At 36.6% G+C, this 18,751-nt stretch overlaps 1 protein-coding gene across 3 annotated transcripts in view; it reads right to left on the bottom strand.

The window, feature by feature from the left end:
• Positions 1-18,751, bottom strand: part of HIBADH (3-hydroxyisobutyrate dehydrogenase) — a 90,088-nt gene that overhangs the window by 17,171 nt on the left and 54,166 nt on the right. The gene's annotated exons all lie outside the window — the stretch shown is intronic.

Below are 18,751 nucleotides of genomic sequence, written 5' to 3'. Positions count from 1 at the left end.
ATGATGAACATCTCAAATTCTGTGTAAAAGTAAGCCTATACTCTCAGTACTCAGAGGATCAGTGATCTTAATTCTCAAACATCTGATGGAGATAAAGCCACAATATCTTCCAGGTTCACTAGTGGATAAAGAAGTCATGAGACTTACATATAACTGGCAATGTCACTTTTTATAGTTTATATGAAGAAACAATCAACTCTTCCTGCAACTTTGCACTCCACAAAATTCACTGTATCTGAATTACTAAATAAAATTTCTTTTTTGTCAAACTATTCTTCACATACAACCATTGACAAAATACTGCTCAAAGTAATAGTGCTTTTATCTCTGCTTTTATCACCCTTTCTAAACCTATGCTAATTTTTATCAATGCTTCCTGGTTTTCACATAATTGAACAGCTATAAGACATAGACATATAAAACCAAGTCTTCTGAATCTTTGCAGTTTGTTATGTTTCTATTCTGAAGCAAAATTCATCTTGAGAAACTTTAAGTTAGTTTCCTATAAACTTAATGCACATACAATGACGTAAAGAACTATGAAAAGACAACGTAAAAATTATTCATACACATATGCACACAAACGCACTATTCCCAGTTTTATTCCTGTAGTCTGTCCTGTCTTTACCACAGTTCAGTAAGCAAACACCATAGTTCTTTGATTATGCAGTTCCAATAAGCACAACTCCAGCAAATTTTTCATGTGATATTTATCAGCTCCATGAAATATTCTATTTCTTAAAAGAAGCCTAATTCTAATATGAATTACTCATATATTCTTAACCTCCTCATCCTCAGCATTTAATAACAGCTAGAAAAATTTGGCCTAAACTGATGAACAAATCATCTTCCTCCCTAATTTTCACTTTGACAAGAAGCATAGCCACTATAAATTTCCTGTGCTATGCATCAAACATGAACCTGTTAGGATGTACAGCTGCAGACAACAACCAACTTTCAAATTAAACATGTTCAGTTAGGTACAGTGCTCTGAAGTGCTGCAACACAGCTAAAGAAGTGGTCAGTTTTGGACTTTGTTTACAACATCGAGGACAGTTACACTGCAGCTCCTCACACTGAATAATCTGATGAATTTTTATTTGCTTTTCAATACAAATTTCATTTGATTCACCGTCTCTGTACAACTGCTCTCTGTGACTATGTCTAAAAACGCCCCTTTCATTATCTGCCAACTGTTTATTTTCCCCATCCACCTTTCAGCATATACCATCTTTTGAAATCACTAAAGAATTTCAGACAAATTTCGTAGATCAAGGTCTCAAAAAGAGTAAATACCTACCAGTATTAAATAGGCAACAGTAAAGATGATTCCACTGATGAAGTACTTGCTCAACCTATATTAGAAGCTAGAATCATGGGACTTCTGGCATTAAAAGGGACCTCTCAAGATCATGTAGTTCAACCCCCCTGCTCAAGCAGGGCCAGTTGAAGCACGTTGCCCAGGACCATGTCCAGTCTGCTTTTGAGTGTCTCCAAGGATGGAGACTCCACAGCTTCTCTAGGCAACCTTTTCCTGACTACCCTCTCAGCAAAAAAGTGGTTTTGCGTGTTTCAGATGGAATTTCTGTGTTTTAATTAATGTCCATTGCCTCCTGTCCTATCAGTGTAGCTCCTTCTTCTTCAGTCTCTCCCATCAGCTTTTTATACACATTGATAAGATCCCCCTGAGCCTACCCTTCATGCTTAACAGTCTCAGCTCTCTCAGGCTCTCCTCATATGAAAGATAGTTCAGAGGTTTTGTCATCTTCATGGGTCATAGCTGGATTCACTCCAGGAAATCTGTGTCTTTCTGCTGGTAAGTCCAGAACTGGAGGATCCAGAAAAACTCAGTCAGACCCATAGCTTCAAAAAAACAATCAGTCTATATATAGAATACTGTCGAGGTACTGAAATACATATGGTGGTGAAGATCTTCCTGCCCAGGTTGAGAGACATCCTATTTGCAGCCAATTCTTAAACTCACTTGAACAAGTCCCTTCCAGGCAACTCACAGGAACTGGGCCAAGAGAAAAGCACGGATTTAGAGCTAGCACAAACAGATCATTGTTGTCTTCTTGGCTACCAGTTCACTGGTATGTACATGACCACAAAGATTGCTACATTAATAAACACAATGATTTTCATTCCATTCCTCTAGCTATTTTTATTCAAACCACATAATGGCCTTTACCACTAATCCTGTGATCTGACCTGCAGCAAATTAAGTAGACAATTTAAGTCAAAGCTTACAAACAAAATCCAGTACTATCCATCATAGGTCAATAGCCTTGTATCTAGATTACAGACTGCTAAATAGCTTCAGAGATTCATTTATTAGAGCAAAATTAATGCTGACAATAGTTTTCAGCTGGTTAATCTTCTGACAGCTGCACTCCCTCACTTGTTCAAATACATTTCAAGAAGAAAAAATAAATCAGTTAGGTAGAAAAAAAAGAGCAATTTGTTGTATAATGCAGAAGGCTTGGAAAATTCTTGTTTTAAAAACAAAAACCTGTTTACTTCACGGTAAATTTTATCATCTACAGTTCTTGCCAACTATCAACTATTTTATCAGAATTAAAGGAGCAATGCAGCAAATTTATAACACTGGCAATTAAAAAAAATTGGCATGTCGTCTAGGAGTACAAGAACTGTAACTTCATCTAAAAATAGAAATTAAAAAAATCATTATACAAGAATGCACGGCTTTATTTCACAATCACAGATTCCATCCCAACAACACAAGCCAGTAAGGTATTATCAGCTTCTAACACTACAGAGAGCAATGAAGATGCAGAGCAGCTAGTGCAACTAAAAAAAGCTAATGATTATTTTTCATATTTTGAGTTTTTTAAAGAAGTCTTACCACCTAACATAATGCTTTATGCTGTTGAGGTCAAAAGTCCTTCAGAATCTATCTGTTCCTTCTAAAATACAAAACCCCTCTTCAGATCCTCAGGGAACGATTTTCAGAGAAACTGTACCTGTGATTAGGATGCGCTAAGATTTCTTCCTCCACTGCAAAGCAAGACTGATGGAGCCCATGGCTGCAGTCTTATACCTGCTTGGCTTCTCTAGTATAGTATCCCACACCTATGTGCAGAATCCTTTAAGGAGGTCACAGCAGCAAATCAACTCTAAGTCAGCTGGTCATATTGCATCAGAGTTTGTCCCAAAGATACAAACTGACAGGAACAAGTTTGCTGATAAATATGATAACAGATCTAGCTACTGAGGGGGTATGCAAAAAAATTACTCTGGGAAAAAAAATATGGTGAGAAGTTATAGAGTAGCACTGCAGTATGGCACACCCACTAGGAGACTGGTTTTCCACTTGGGTACTAGAGGGTTTTGGATGAAGATCTGAAAAATTAATTTCTTTTATCAGAAAGAGTATATAAAGAACTGCTTTTCAAAGCCTCTTGTCACATCTGTCTGCATTACTTGTGAGGTAAGTTCAATCCAGGTGCTTCTCACTTTGATTGCTAATTGATTGCTCAGTGAACCTGATGCAGACCAGTTCCTAAGTTCACAATTTTTGACAAAAATGGGAATGGAGACTTGGGAGCACTCATATGACAACAGCAGCTGGTCACAGCTATCCTCAGACAGTTTGAAGATGACGTCAAGTTTTAGCATCCAAACCAAGCAGCCTACTTTGGTAACACCCTGCCCTTCCGTATTCACTTCTCCATGCTTTATGCGACAGTCTTTAACATTGTTGGAAAAAGTCTTGCAATTTGCCACTGATGTTTCTAGTTCCAAAAAAAACCCCAAAAAAGTCTTAGCACTATAGCTATATCATTAACACTGCTTAGTTTCAATCAGTTTGATTATTAAGAGTACAATTTTTAACATTTCTTTTCTAGAAAAGAGATATTAATATAAAAGTGTTACATGAAAGTATCTGCTTTTGCTTTCAGTTTTATTACATTTCTGTAAGAAGAGCAGAGGGTGGATGAGTAAAAAAGAAGTGATATTGTCAGGCTACGCACTACAGCACCACCACAGTGGAGATGCCGAAAACAGTTACGCTGCTGAGAACACAACGCACCCAAGCATATCCCTGTGCCAAAATATTTAAACCACTGTTGAGTTGCACCTGCAGATAAAAAAATTTGTTGCTGACAAGGTTTGACACTGAAACGAGGTGAATATAGCTGTTCAGAGACTCGAAAGGACAAGCAGGAGATGAGGGCTATAACAGCAAGAAGCTTGGGTAACAAAAATCATCTATTTTGTTACCTTTCTATACAACATTTAGTCTACTGAGCAATTTTAACAACTAATTTTGTGATCTAAACCAGATAAAAAATAAACAAGAAAAGCATTGCTAGAGTTTTAATTCTCTCTCCTGTTTTTGCACCCGCAAGCATAGGAATTGAGGCTTTGCCTGTTATGCTTTGGGAAGTGCAAGGGAACACTGGTCTTTTATTCTGAGTTTTTTTTGCAAAAATGCAGTTTAAGAGACTGCAGCTGCTTCAAACAAGCAGGTTCTTGTCATGTTTGCTCTCAGATAGGTTGAGCTTGAGAGGCTGCATCTGTGTACCTTGTGTGTGTGTGTATTTTTAAGGACTAAGCAGATTTTTTTAAATACCTGCCAGCTCACACCAAATACTTTGTCTTTTGCAACTCAAGAAAAGTTAAACAAAGATACACGAGGAGAGATTAACTGAAAAGGTTACTACTGTTTTGCTACATATATAAATCTAAAACCAATTAACAGGCATGTATAGGCAAAATCAGCTATAAATCCCTACTGGAAATAAAAGCAGAATATTTAAAACTATATTATAAATTTAAAATGAAGAAACTAGTTATTTTATAAAACACAAATAAGGTATCAATTTTTTCTACTTGCTTCATAGACAATGTCTGCCATCATCAATCTATTTCCAGGAAACAAGTAAATGGAATAGACTCAGAAAAAAACCCCACAGCACACCACCACTCCAACGGTTTGTGTTTCTCCCTATTATAAAAATCAGCATCAAAGCTAGACCTATGAAGCTATTCTCCTGCCATATAACTAAAACACAGTAAATCACTTAATTTGCTCAAAAGAACTTAAATGTTTTAACCAGCCTGCCATCAGTGGAGATAAAGAAGAGGGCCGATGGGACCGGGCTGCAATGTGAGCCGTCTTTAAAATGCAATTGTTCTAATCATTTTCTACAGATGCAGCCTCACAAGGGGCTGCTGTCACAGGGACCATTTACGACTTGTTATGGTGTCTCTATTGTTTACCGGGGACATTCGCTAAAAAGGCGACAGCTGGGACAGAAAGCTGCTCCTCAACGAACAATATAATCCCGTGAAAGTAATCAACAAATTTAAGGGTGTTAATTAACTTTACACTTTATCATGTTCAATTAGTTGTCCTTTCTCGAAAAGATTGCCGTGCACAATCGGTTTAGAGCGTGCCATGTTTGATTTGTAAGTGATCACTGTTTCTGTTTCAAAGTCCATGTCAGATGTTCTCTTGGGTTTTGGTGACACAGATGAATGGCTCCGCACATGTTAGGGGGTGATCTGGTTTAACATAAACCAGCATAACATAACCCCTTGTTAATGTATCGCTGGCCTTTCCAAAGCAAGAACAGAAATGCCCGCACCCGCGGACGCACACGTAAATGCACCAAACCCCTGCAGCAGCATGACAGTCAACGAGTCAAAGTTCTGTTTTTGCTGAAACGCAAAGACACAAATAAATGGGCAATTTTTCATCATTATATCTCAAAGCAAGACTTGTCTTTTAGGGGCACGCTTGGGATCATTTCTTCCCAGCAAGATCCCTAGTTCTGCTGCATTATGCACTAATGCACAAGCGCCTCCTTACATTTTACATAACGCATACTGCCTTTTCTAATGGCAGCTGAGCAAACGCTGGGTAGATGCACAAAGTTCTTCTGTATATCAGATTCTGTGGTTTGTACTGCATTTATAATGCCAGGGATCCTAGAAGAAAGTTGAATTAATCTATCATTAAAATTTGCCATTTTCCCTTTAACGTACCATTCCTATTTGCTAATGGGACAAGGCAAAGCTCATGATGAAGCGACAATATACTTGGAAGAGCCCCTTAATGGAAGTCACTGCTGTTTCTCTCTTCTGATAAATAGAGTTTTGCATCACCGTAGCTCATAAACTAGTGATGTTTGAGCAAAAATGGAAATGGAGGTTCAGGTCAGTGATTTGAAGATTTATACAACGAGCACTCAATATTAATCCAGACAAAAGCACATCTAACGAATTAGAAGCATCTCTTCTACAGCATAATCAAATGACACCATTTGTGAGATTATGGCTGTACAAAGAAAAAAGTCCAGTGGACTTTTATTCTGCAGCAACAGGCAAATTAAATACACATTATCATAATTATTTAAGCAATTACATTGTACATAAAAACAAACTGCAAAAAACCCACTGACAAAACAAAACAAAATAAAAATGCAAAGAAAGCTCAATGGAAAAGTTGTTAACTCTGAAAGCTAATAATGGATTAGGTTAAATATTTAAGAGGAAATTACAGACTATATCAGAAATAGCTGAAACCACAAAACAAAGCGGTAGAAAACACTAGTTTTCTGCTAGGAAGAAGATCTGCAGGGAGAAGGGAAGCGGTCGATAGATCCTTAAATTGGACGCAATAGCTGTTCTTCTATCCCAAGTTGGCAGCTGCTACATTTGCAGACCTAGTTCATTATTTACCCATAATGACCATCAAGCTCCAGTCAAAGTCAGATCACAACAACTGTCAGCAGCTCCTTTAATTAGCCTTGTTTGAATTCAGATAAATATCACAATGGCCCAGCTTCTGCTGAAAAAGCAACAGAAGATTGCAAGGAATAAGCTGCTCTGACTTCCTAACGAACAGTTTTGTGAAAAAGTCTGGAGAAATGAAGTTTTTTTATTTTTTTAATTGAGGAAGGGATGGTGATGTGCACGTTTTCCCTCACATGATATTCATATTATGACCTACAATTCTGGTTTATGGACAAATTTGTGCATCTCAAATGCCAACTCAAAGCATTACTCCACAATCTAAAAGGTAAACTTTAAGAGATGGTTTACAGGTATTAATTAAACCTCTAACCTCTGTGAAATTGTACATTTTGAAAAACTGAATCAGAATTAAGGAATGCACATATTAACAGGATTATCCTCTCTCCTAATTTATCTCCTTCTGTTTGTTTATCCTCAGGGAACATAATCTTCTGTTGCATCAAGCCACTCTCAATTCTCCTTGTGTCAGCAGCAGAATAATAATTCCCTCCTCCTCCTCCACCCCCTCTCCCACAAGCACTGGCAAGAATGAAGACGAGTGGATCAGACTGTTTGCATCAGCATTAATGCTCCATGCAGCTATTTTCCTATCAGTAGCAGAGACTGTAAGAAAGATGCAAGAGAGGTGTGCAATATGCTACCTGTTCTGGGCAGCCCAGCATGGGAGGGAGTAATTAAACAGATTTTGCCTCCTAGAATAATATGAAGGCAGAACATGCAGCCAGAGACTGCTTTAAGAGCCTTTCTTTAGCACTTCACTTGCTATCACAGTTGGGTCCCTATTTTGCTAGGTGCTGTCCGAAGACAAAAGCCAGTACCAAACTCTCCAGTCTCCAGCCAATCTCAGAAGTGCTGCCGTACATGCAAGGATCCTCTGGGGCCTCAAAGAGAACATACTTAGGGATTTACAGGAATCATAAGGATATATGCATATAAACAATAAGTTACATACATGCATTATAGCAGCAGAGGATATCCCTTTTGGGAACAGAAAAAATTATGTAAATGTCATCAGGAACTGAAGGTAGAAAGTAGTGTAGGGGGAAGGATAAACTACTGATTAAACAAAATAGGCAAAATGGTCCTGAGAAGCTTTATGTTTTTAAAGGAGCCCTGAGTAGAATTGCATACAGATTAGTACTTGAACTTGGCCATGGATGGCAGAAAAAAAATCTTCAATTTGACTCAGATATATTATATGAGGACACCAAAACACAGAAAAGAATATGCCCTCTCAATAAATCATGCAAAAACCGAGTAGAAACTGTTGTTGAGGCAGTTTAATATGAGGGGAATGCATGAGGAAAATTTTACGAGATGGTATTAAGTAGCAACTGATGCCACCACAGGATCAGCCAAAGAAAATAAGTTGCAAAAGGCAAATGCACACATAAGATAGTTTAACTTTTACAACAGAAGTACAAGCTGAAAGGCCTGATGAAATTGTCCTGTCTGCAGCAGTTTTTTAAAAGCATTAAGTTTAATTCTAGTCATTATAATGACAAAGAGAAACATCAAAACACCTGAAAACTTAGCAAGTAAAAAGGTTAACAGCACTGCAATAAAAAAGGAAATAAAGTAGGGTGGATTAACTTATTTGCTTATTTTTATTACCCAAAACATTGTATCAAAACATTTAAAAAGCATCGCTCATGCCAGTCATCTTTCCCATTCTCTACCTTTAATCCACACTCCACCATAAAATCCCTAGATAACAGTAAAAGTCTTTAGGTGTTGCTGGAGTACCAGATTTAGCATATATGTGTGTATATATTCATATATATATATGTGCGTATATATATATACACACACAGATATATGGTCTATATATCTTTTGGGGCTGCAGACCTATACTGAAATATTAAAACTTAACAACAATTGCAAGTACCTACAGTTGTGAACAGCAAAACTACCTGCACAGAGCTTAGCTCTGTTCAAAAGAAGTATTTAATTTTTTTTATCTGAACATTAGCAAGAAGGCTGGACAGCCAGTGAAGAAAAAGAGCAATACGTTCCATATATGCATGATACCGAAATTTCAAAGCAGACTTCTGACAATTCAAATGTAGAGCACAACTCTAAGCTGTCTGGTTAAAGAGGCTCTGAGCAAGGACAGCATCAAATACACCCAAAACATCAAACACAAGAGAAACAGAGAAAATGATCCATCATCTTCTTGCCCAGCAATACTGTTTGAACTCTTGTCTTTCAGGGGAAGTCCAAAAATTAAACACGACCATGCACTTGCTCCTCTATGTGGGCCAGTGTTAACACTCCACAAATCTAGAATTCAGCAGAAACAATTCTCATCTTGACCAATGAGACTTCAAGTTCTAGAAATAAAACTTCATCCCAATCACATAGTGCAGATTCAAGAATAATTTTTGTCTGGTATTGGAAAGGTGAGAGAGCTTCATATCTAACATCATCCCAAACTCACTTTCTTCAAAAGCTTCCACTCTATGCAGAAGATTAGCAACCAGAAAATAGACTAGTACAGGACTATAGAAGAAAAAGCTCAAAGGGATGAACATTTATAATGTTAGAAAAAGAGAAGGTAAAATCCTAGAAGAGCTATTCTTACAGTTATAGTCTTATAGTTAGCTGTTCTAACTCAGATTCACAAACAATACCAAAATGAACATCAAGCCTTCAGAAGCTTAATGTTTGCGTGGAATACCAAAAGCCACAAAGAGATCCAAGAGTCCACCTTGTCATCACAGCTTTTCACCTCATCAGTTTTGACTGAGCAACATATCTGAAAATGCATGACCAACAAAACCAGATGTATGGCCAGTCCTGATGAGTTCTTTAAATTACAAAAAGCAGTCAGCCATAAGCCACTATGTTTGTCAATTTTGCTAGTTGGACTTGAATGTCTCTGTCTGGAGAGTATAAAATACTCGCACATTCTACCTTGACTCCACAGCAAAATGCAATTATCTTCACACAGCATCGTGGAATAGATATGTCAAAGCTGAAACTCTTTTATTATATCAGAAAAACAAGAACTTTTGAAGAAAAAACAAACCAGGGATATTTAATATTATTGTTTACATATTTCCCCAGTATTAGTAAAATTGTAACAAGATATCAATCCCCTTTTACAAAAACAAAATACTTTACATACTTTAGTACTCTACAGTTTTCTTTACCATGTTATGCTCCTATAGGGCCTCAAAAGCTACAAAACATGGCAGCATGTTTTTTTTCTGAATAATGAAGGCACTAAGCACATCACTAAAAAAGAAAATATATCACAATGATATGTGATATGCATTTAAACTGCATTGCTCAACAGGTATGGGTTCAAATGTTCCTCTTAATAAAAGGTTTGCTTCTTAAAAAGTCAGCTGCAGAAGCAGGTAAATTCCTATTGATGCATTCATTAGTCCTTTCACGTCATATAAGAAAGTAAAAAGACAGTAAACACAGAAAAATAAAACAAAAAGCATTTAAATGGGGTGTATAACATAGCATACCTATTCCTAAGCTTTTCTGGTTTATCTAAGAGCTGAACATGTAGCAATGCCACACACCAATCCAATCAGTAGCAGCATATTTACATTCGCAACATTTAAAAAATATCTAGTATCTAATAGCATGAATCTAACAAAATTTTCAAACAAAATAGAAATTTATAGCCAGAAAGAAGTGTCAGGCAGGTAATTTTAAAAGAAATCAATCTTCAGTAATTTCTTCTGGAGAGCTGCTTAGCTGCAAGTTTTAATTTTACCTGGTTTGGGTCCGTCTATGAAAGGACAACTGACAGAGCCTTACTAACTGAAATTGGGAAGAAATGCATAAATAATAGGACCGCATTGAACATTTCTGAATGAACTTTTGAACCTTGTCTCTTCAAGATGGTGCGAGACCAAGAATCTTCTTGACATTCTGAACCATCATCGGAGTGCATTCCTTCAGATATGTCTGTCCTTTCTGCAAGCACTTTGGCATTGAATGTTGCCTCTGGATACAGTGAACAGCTTACACAGTCTTCTTTTTCAGCTTCTCCTTTAAAATATATGCTTATTTTAAAACATGCCTAACTCTGTATCTACAAAGTAATAAATCACTTTCTGCTGCCTAATTTCAGCATATTCACAGTTAATTCTCAAAGCTTTCAGGCATTGAAAGGCAAAGCAGTATAATAATGCAAGATGACAACAACTGCTAGAAAAACAGTCTAAACTGGAAAAATACAGAGCTTCCATTTAAGGAATCCCTTTGTTATAAGGCCTTTCCCAGTTTTATTTCCTGTTTAGGAATCCTCCACACATAATTCTATTATTACTTCTCTGTGAAACAGATAGTACATCTCTTTCAGAGAACTAGATTTAGCATTGCCCTCCAGCCTAAAATGCAATGTACTTTTCAGTGTTCTCAAGTGTACTTGATGCCACTTATACAATGCGTTCAAACCCTTGTAATTTAATTAAAAGTCATATTTCTTTATGCATGAGCTAATTCTAAGTTTAACAGGGAAATATTTTTAAAAGAGATACTATTTTTATTATTACTTTTATTGTTTCAGGATGAGCCAATATGCAATCTTATGGTTTGAATTTACAAATCTTTACATGCTGCAAATCAAATTTCATGAAACGAAACACATTTTCATATTTAACTGTACTGAATGACAACTTAAGGAGAACCACCATAAAATTCGTGTACCTCTTTTTTCCCTGTGACCTGTAACTATTCCACCACTGCAACTCAGGCAATTTTCCACAAACCCGATTTAACCGTTCTTCTTTAATGTAAAGGTATCGGAAGTCAGTACTTCCCCTGGCTTTGCATTTAAAAAAACAAGAAAAGAGAAAGACTGCATTTTGCCTATGAACAGAATCAAGAGGGTAACAAAGTTAATTATTTCTCATAATCAGTAATTATGATTAGATAAGAGAGTCTTTGGTAATGAACTGCTCTAATGATGGAGGACCTCCATCCTAAGAAATATAATAGTACATTAACATAACTGTGTATGCAAAGTACATAGAACCGCTGCCACAGTTAACTTGTCATTGAATGATTAAATAGGAATTCATAATTAGAAAAATCCACAGTGTAATTTATTGGTCTTCTCGACAGTTCTGGTTCATTAGAAGTTGATTACCAAACAGTGACCTCTAGCGGCCTACAGCTTTTTCATGTTATCCTGGTTCTCCTGGCAGTTTTACCAGCTATTTAGCCTTAAAAAAAAAACACAACAGTTTGAGGAATTTAAAATGTTTCCCTTCTTACTTCCCTTTTTAAAATTTCTCTTAAAATATAAAGCGTGCTAATTGCTTCAGAAAATGGTTTCCCTTTCTGTGACCACTTATATAAATGTATAAAAATGTACATCTACATGAAACCCCCCCAGCTTCTCAGTTTCAAAGTTAATACTGAGGTTAACACGGTTCTCATGCTAATTAATATTTCTATACTGATTATACATAACATCTTATAGAAAAAACATATAGTATATTAAAATAAATAACTTTTCCAGTGTCAATGATGAAGACCTTGAGAAGCTCATACTTCAAGTCACCCTTCGTACCCTAAGGTGAAGTGCCTCTAAGTATTGCCTTTAAACAACAGTCACTTTTGCACTAAAACAAATTACACTGGCTCAAATGGAGGAGGCAGAGGACAGGGAGGGAGAAAACTACTGGGTTCTCTGATCCAGGTAGGAGGAAAAAACCCCAACATTTCATAGTACTTGCTGGACACATGCCTTGCAACACTTTTGGCTTAAATTTAATTTAAAAGAAAGCAACTTAAAATTAAGTAAGATTTGCATTTAACCGCAAAATCTTTTAAGCATTAGAGAGTGGAATTTCCTGTCATTCGACTTAGTTAATCCACTGTTAGACTATTTAGACACTGTTCTATTTTAAAACTTTCCATTATGATATACTTTTTCTTGCACTAGGACAGTGTCTAATTTTTTTTTAAAGTATGAATGTTTCTGACAGGAAGTAGCACATCTGAAACTAATATAGAAGCCTCTGAAACACAGCATTAAATAAAAATCCATACTCAATGAATACAAGTAATTCAGATTTCAGTTGTTTTCATTTTACATCTTGCTGTTTTTCCAACACTAACATTGTAGAAATGATGCACATGTATTTTTCTTCACTTTTGTCTATCATGAAACTGGCTACAAAAATTACCCTCCCTTTTTTGGACAGAAGCTGGAAAATAAACCACAAAGCCTTGTTTCATACATAAACAGATTTTTCAGAGTAAACTATTCCAGTTTCCCAAATGGGGAGACGTCCATCATCCTTGTATGCTGGAAACAGCTTTAACAATTGCTATAAACAGAGAACTGGATAGCTACAGGATAGAGATCTCCACCCTGATTTTCATGTGTGTGTGTGCAGATGCATGCATGCACACACAGAGGATTCTAGCTGTTTGTGGCGATGATTTAATATAGTGACTGGATAATGAGCTGTGCTCCCTGCAGCAAGTGAATCACCATTTAATGCTATTATCAACAGTTCATGACCCACCGGCATGAAATGTCAACCTGATTAATCTGAACACTACTGACCTCAAAGAGGAAAAGCTACCTTATTGTCAGAATTTAATATATAATAAAACCATACACAGAATATAAATACCTGATCAAGCAAGGCTATTAACACCAAATCTACTTTATTTTGCTCTATTGTTTCTTTTAAATTTGCTCGGGCACAAATTAAAAAGAAAAAACCCCACTTTTTGTCTAGTCAAGCAGGAAGCAATCCATTAGGACCTATTATTTTGATGTACAGTGAAACATTTCAAAATGGCTGTCCAAATACAAACCCCAGGTTGATACAAATAAGAAAAAAAATTAGCATATGCTAATGTAGGACTTGCTACTGTCAATTCATATCAGGAAATGATCAGAAATTTTTCTTGCTTTTCTAAGGTCAGTGAGGCAATAAAAATACCAAGCTGTAAATAGGAAACAGCTTATATGAGTGATGCTGCATAGGTCATAGAAGAAAGCTACCTTAGCTTTGTAAGATGAATACACTTCAAGAAGACTAGAAACTTGTGCCAGTTACATTCATGATTATAATGGCAAACCCCTCACATTTACAGCGAAGATTTTTTCTTTTGCAATTCAGTATCATGACAGATCCCTACTCAACACAATTTTTATAATTTTTTTCTATTCTCCATGAAGAATAAACCATGAACACATGAAAAAAGACACCCTTTACCAGTCACAATGAGGTTAGTACAATCTTGCTGTATCATCTCCATATCTTTGTTTCATTTAAGCCGGCTAGGAGCTTTATTAAAAGATGCAAAACTTTTCAGGATTCTCTACATCACAGTATATAAATAACTCAGACTGAATTTGGTAGGACTACACAGCATTTATCTGTCAAGTTACATTATCTGACACAAGCATAGTAACTCCTATGGCATATTGTTAAAACATAGTACAATTACTTTTAAAATGAAAACCATAGTGGTTTCAGCCCTCACTTTTTATTGTTATCACCTAGTACTGAAAGGGCTAAGGGATTTTCAGGACAAAGGACTGGAAAATAACTGAGTGAAATCCCCAAAACTGCCCACAAGTGAATGGAATGACCATGGGTGGGACGAGAATGAACACTCCAAGTATTGACTTATAACCACTTGCAGCCAAGGAAAGAGGAACATGTCAAAGTGCCTTGACTAAAACTTGGACAAAACATGAACCCTGATGTCTGAATTCCCAGTTCTGAGCTCTGCTGGAAATATAAAGAACGAATAAAGGAATTCTGGACACTCAGGCAGGAAAGTAATTCATGCTGCCAGCACAGACACAAGTTTAAGCTGTGCTTTTCCATTCAGAAACCAAACAGTTCTTGTATGTCAATTGACTAATAAACATCGGCTTGTTTTGCAAAGGCTGCAAATACTGGAAATACTGCTGGCTGCAGTGTGCCTGAATGGGTATCTGACAGCCATTTATTTAAAATCTCTTCTGCATCTCTCCTCTGAACTTAGAAGGAAAGAGGGGTTTGGCATACAGTACAGCACAAACTGTACACCTGTCTCCTAGGATGCCCAAAATGTTTTCTGTTATCCGCAACTAATGACCACCTTCAGAATCCTGGTGCTCTCTTACTCCATTGCAGACTAGCTCACCCAAGAGTCTTGCAGTTAGATTGCATCTTCTGCTCTGAAAAAGCTATGCAGCCCTCTCCTATTACCCAAGGCTGCTTTGCCTTTGAGATTCCTCACTGTACACTCATTCTATGAGCCCTTTTAGAGACCATGTTTGCCATACACGTTCTTGTTCTGTTAAAGTAAACACCATTTCACCACTTTTGTCTCCTGGAGAGGAAGAGGAACAAGGGAGTGGGGACTTGATCTTCCCCTTTCCAAACAGCTCCCTGACATAACCAATAGAGCAGTCAACCAATAGAGCAGTCCACTCAGACTAAGATAACAACTCTCTACAGTTCTGACTGTGCTGAGTGGGTGCTACAAGTCACATTAACTGGCAGCTTCTGCATAAAACAGGGTGTCAAAGATAGTATTAAACTATTAAATAATAGTTTAACTAGAATTCCCATGTTGGACAGATTCCAAAACCATCTCAGAAATATTTTGATGGTGGTGGCTTATCACAAAGAGTGGCAACATGGAAGACAGCACTGATGAGCTTAAGAGAAGAAAGGGACCTGCCACTCTTGCCTAAAGGCAGGTAAATGACAACCAAACAAAATTTTTCAAATCCTGTGTAGTTCAGTCCATTCTATTTACCTGCTATGTTGTTTTGTTTGGCTTTCACTCTTCCTCATTATAAGGAGCATGTAAGAGAACAAAACAACCAAAATACAACAGAAAGTTTTTACTTGCAACTCAAGCCCCGCAAATAAACTCAGTAAAATTGCAGGTATTAACTCGAGAGTGGAGGTGCATGTAGTAATCAAGCAAAGATGTAACTATGGTTTACAAAGTGGAGAGGCAAGGATGGAGGACAGAACTGCATCCTGTCTAGGAATATCACTGAAAGGAAGGACTAAAAATTAAGCAGAAGCTACATGATTCATATACTGAAAGGAAAGAAGCAGTCATCATTGAGAGCAAACAATTTTCTCACCATGAATCACATTTATTTTGTATTTTCAAAATTTTTGATTTAGAAAAATCAGACTGCATTAGAAATGCACTGAGACATATGCACTGAAGAGATGTAATTATGGTTAATATTGAAGAAAGAAGACAGAGAATAGTCCAAACCCTGCCATTTTCGAGTATTCTCTAGAATATTTTGGCATGCATGTAATTGTTCAATAGGTTCAGACTGTTTTTTCCTCCTCACTCACAAAAAATAATGAGAAAGTAAGGATCTGGAATAAAGAAAGTAATTTGGCTTTCTACTGTGTTTATAGTTATCTATAAAATGTTCAAGATCATTCTGAAATGTTAGCAAAAGATAAAACAGTGGCTAGAATGATTTTTTAAAGTATGCTTTTAAAAGCTCTTAAGTGAAAAGAAAAAGTATATTTGCCTTCATAGGGAGATAACATTACAGTTTCAAATTAACTTTTTAAGTATTCAGGAATGTAGATGAAGAAAGAACAGCACCTGTTTGACATAAACACAGAAAATAAGGTTTTTAAGAGGTTATTCTGCAATCTTTCTGTGCTTACTCTTGTCTCATAGTACGTAATTAGGAAGCCTGCTTTTTTTTTTGCCCCAAAATCTAACCCAATCAGAGATTTGGGCTTTTATTCATAAAGAATTATAGGAAAAAGGGGAAGAATAAGTGAACTACAGCAATTTATTTCAGAATACAGACTTAATTCCAATAAGCACTCTCGAACATCAAAGGTTTCCTAATTTTTGTGTTGTGCCTCTTTTCTTAGAATAAAGGGGGGATCATGTACCTGAAGTATGTCTCTGCCTCTTGCTGTATCTGTTATTCATCAACATACTACGGTTCAGTGGGGACTTTAGTAAGAAAAATAGAGAAAAGCAGTCAGCTTAGTACTCAATATAAACTTTTTTGGCTACACATCCAGACTCTCAGCAGGAAGTCAATCTGTGCTCTCTGTACTGAGAAACCTCAAAAAAGCAGCTTTAATGACACCTGCATCTCCCTTTTCCTGGAAAGCAGGTGAAAGAAGGAAGAGAGAAGTTAGCTGTTTATTTAATTCTATGTAATTTTAAATAAGTAACTGCTCCAAATTTGAATTTAATATTCAAAATTGCCTAAGAAGTTAAATGCCTGAACCAGCTGCTGAGCAACTGGCATAAAAGTAAAGCCTCCACACCAGAAATTACTAAAACTGGCACAGACTATACACAGACAGTAATCAGATCTGCTAAACACAGCCTAACATTATACTCTTATCAGGGAAGGCAATCATACCTGCTACAACATTTGATAGACCAGTTCCTTAATCACTTTTGGCTAAACATATAAGGTGCACTTTGGCATTACAACAATTCATTTTGCTGTGTGTAGAGTACAGTTTTTCCTTGTCTCTGAGCGGCCCCTATATATGTGTATCAAGTACGTCTCCTCACTCTGTGCAAAATACACACACATACAAAAAGGAAAGGAAGGTGATCAGAATCACCTATAGGAAGCAAAGATACATAATTTACTTTTAAAAAGACTGTTTTCCATCCTGTGTCAGGGGTTAGCTAGAATTCAACATAGAAAACAGTAAAATGGTTATGTAAGCATCTAGAAATGTTGCCAAATTTCCCTTCTTGAGGTAGCTGTTCAATGTTTTGAATAGAGATTTGTACTATTATGTCAGAAGAGACTGGTCTATCAGTGATCAATAATATTATATTTAAATTCATTAAAAAGAACTTTAAATGACAAGTTGATGTCCTAAAAAGGACACTTCTTGAATGAGATAAAAGTGCACTCAGAAGGTTTCTGCTTATTTAGCTTATGCACTTTAAAGGGATTATTTACACATCAGACTTCAAATATTTGCCCACTCCAAAACAATACATGTAACAAAAAAAAAGCAAAAATCAGGGAGGCAAGGGAAGACAGTTTTGTTGCGTATGTTCTCTACAAGCCTATTTTTTTTAATCTGATGGACACAAACTAGTGATTCTCTCATTCATCACTGCTGTTCGAACAGAAATGCTTTGAGGTTTCCATTCTACCAGCCAAATCTTGTGAGTTCTACCTTGCAGCATCACAGGACTGAACAAAATTTATAACTTGTTATTTCAGTCTTCTTTGATGAATACATATAAAAATTAATTAAAAGGTTTAATAGCATTATTCTACTTCTTTCAAAGTGGAACTTTCTGTACATTACTTATTACATGCTAAGCATTTATTACAGCCAATAAGAAAAAAATACAAGTAAAAATGTCTAAAGACTATAAAACAATAAAAGTGGCCTTTATTTTGACAATTTCTCTTACTCATTTTACATTCATACAGAGTACTTTTCAAAGAAAGAATCCTTTCTGGACAGTGCCTGAGGTGGTATTAAAATGCTCTTGGTTAAAAAAACTAAATGTACCCATACCTCCAAACAGTGCAGTTTTTGTTCTTATTTTAACAGTCCATCTCTCCTTGAGACAAAATGGAACTGATGCATCCTGTCACAGAACAAGATGGATTAAACAGATATATTACAATAGGACATTATGCAGCTGATTCCAGACAGTGCCGCAGGGGCACCAGCCTGTTAAGACAAGGGTGCAGTAGTTAAGGTGCAAATATGGTTTGCTTACAGAGAAATGGAATTGGGACCCAGCATTAAGTTAGTATGCTAGAGTAGACTCAAAGACTGGATGAATCGGATGCTTCATGAGGCTGTTTCACACTACTTTCACCAATACACTCTGTGCACAAGAAAGCCCTTCTGGCTACCAAGCTACTCAGCTGGGTAGGACATCCCTCTTCATCAAAAAAAGACTTCAGCCTGACTGAAGCCTGGGTGCAAAAGTCCAGGCAGGAAATCCCAGCTCCCCCGCAGAGATATGGACT

Source organism: Pseudopipra pipra, chromosome 1 (assembly GCF_036250125.1).
Source record: "Pseudopipra pipra isolate bDixPip1 chromosome 1, bDixPip1.hap1, whole genome shotgun sequence".
Lineage (NCBI taxonomy): Eukaryota > Metazoa > Chordata > Aves > Passeriformes > Pipridae > Pseudopipra > Pseudopipra pipra.
The sequence above is the reverse complement of the archived record's forward strand: the minus strand, read 5'-3'. Positions and strand labels throughout refer to the sequence as shown.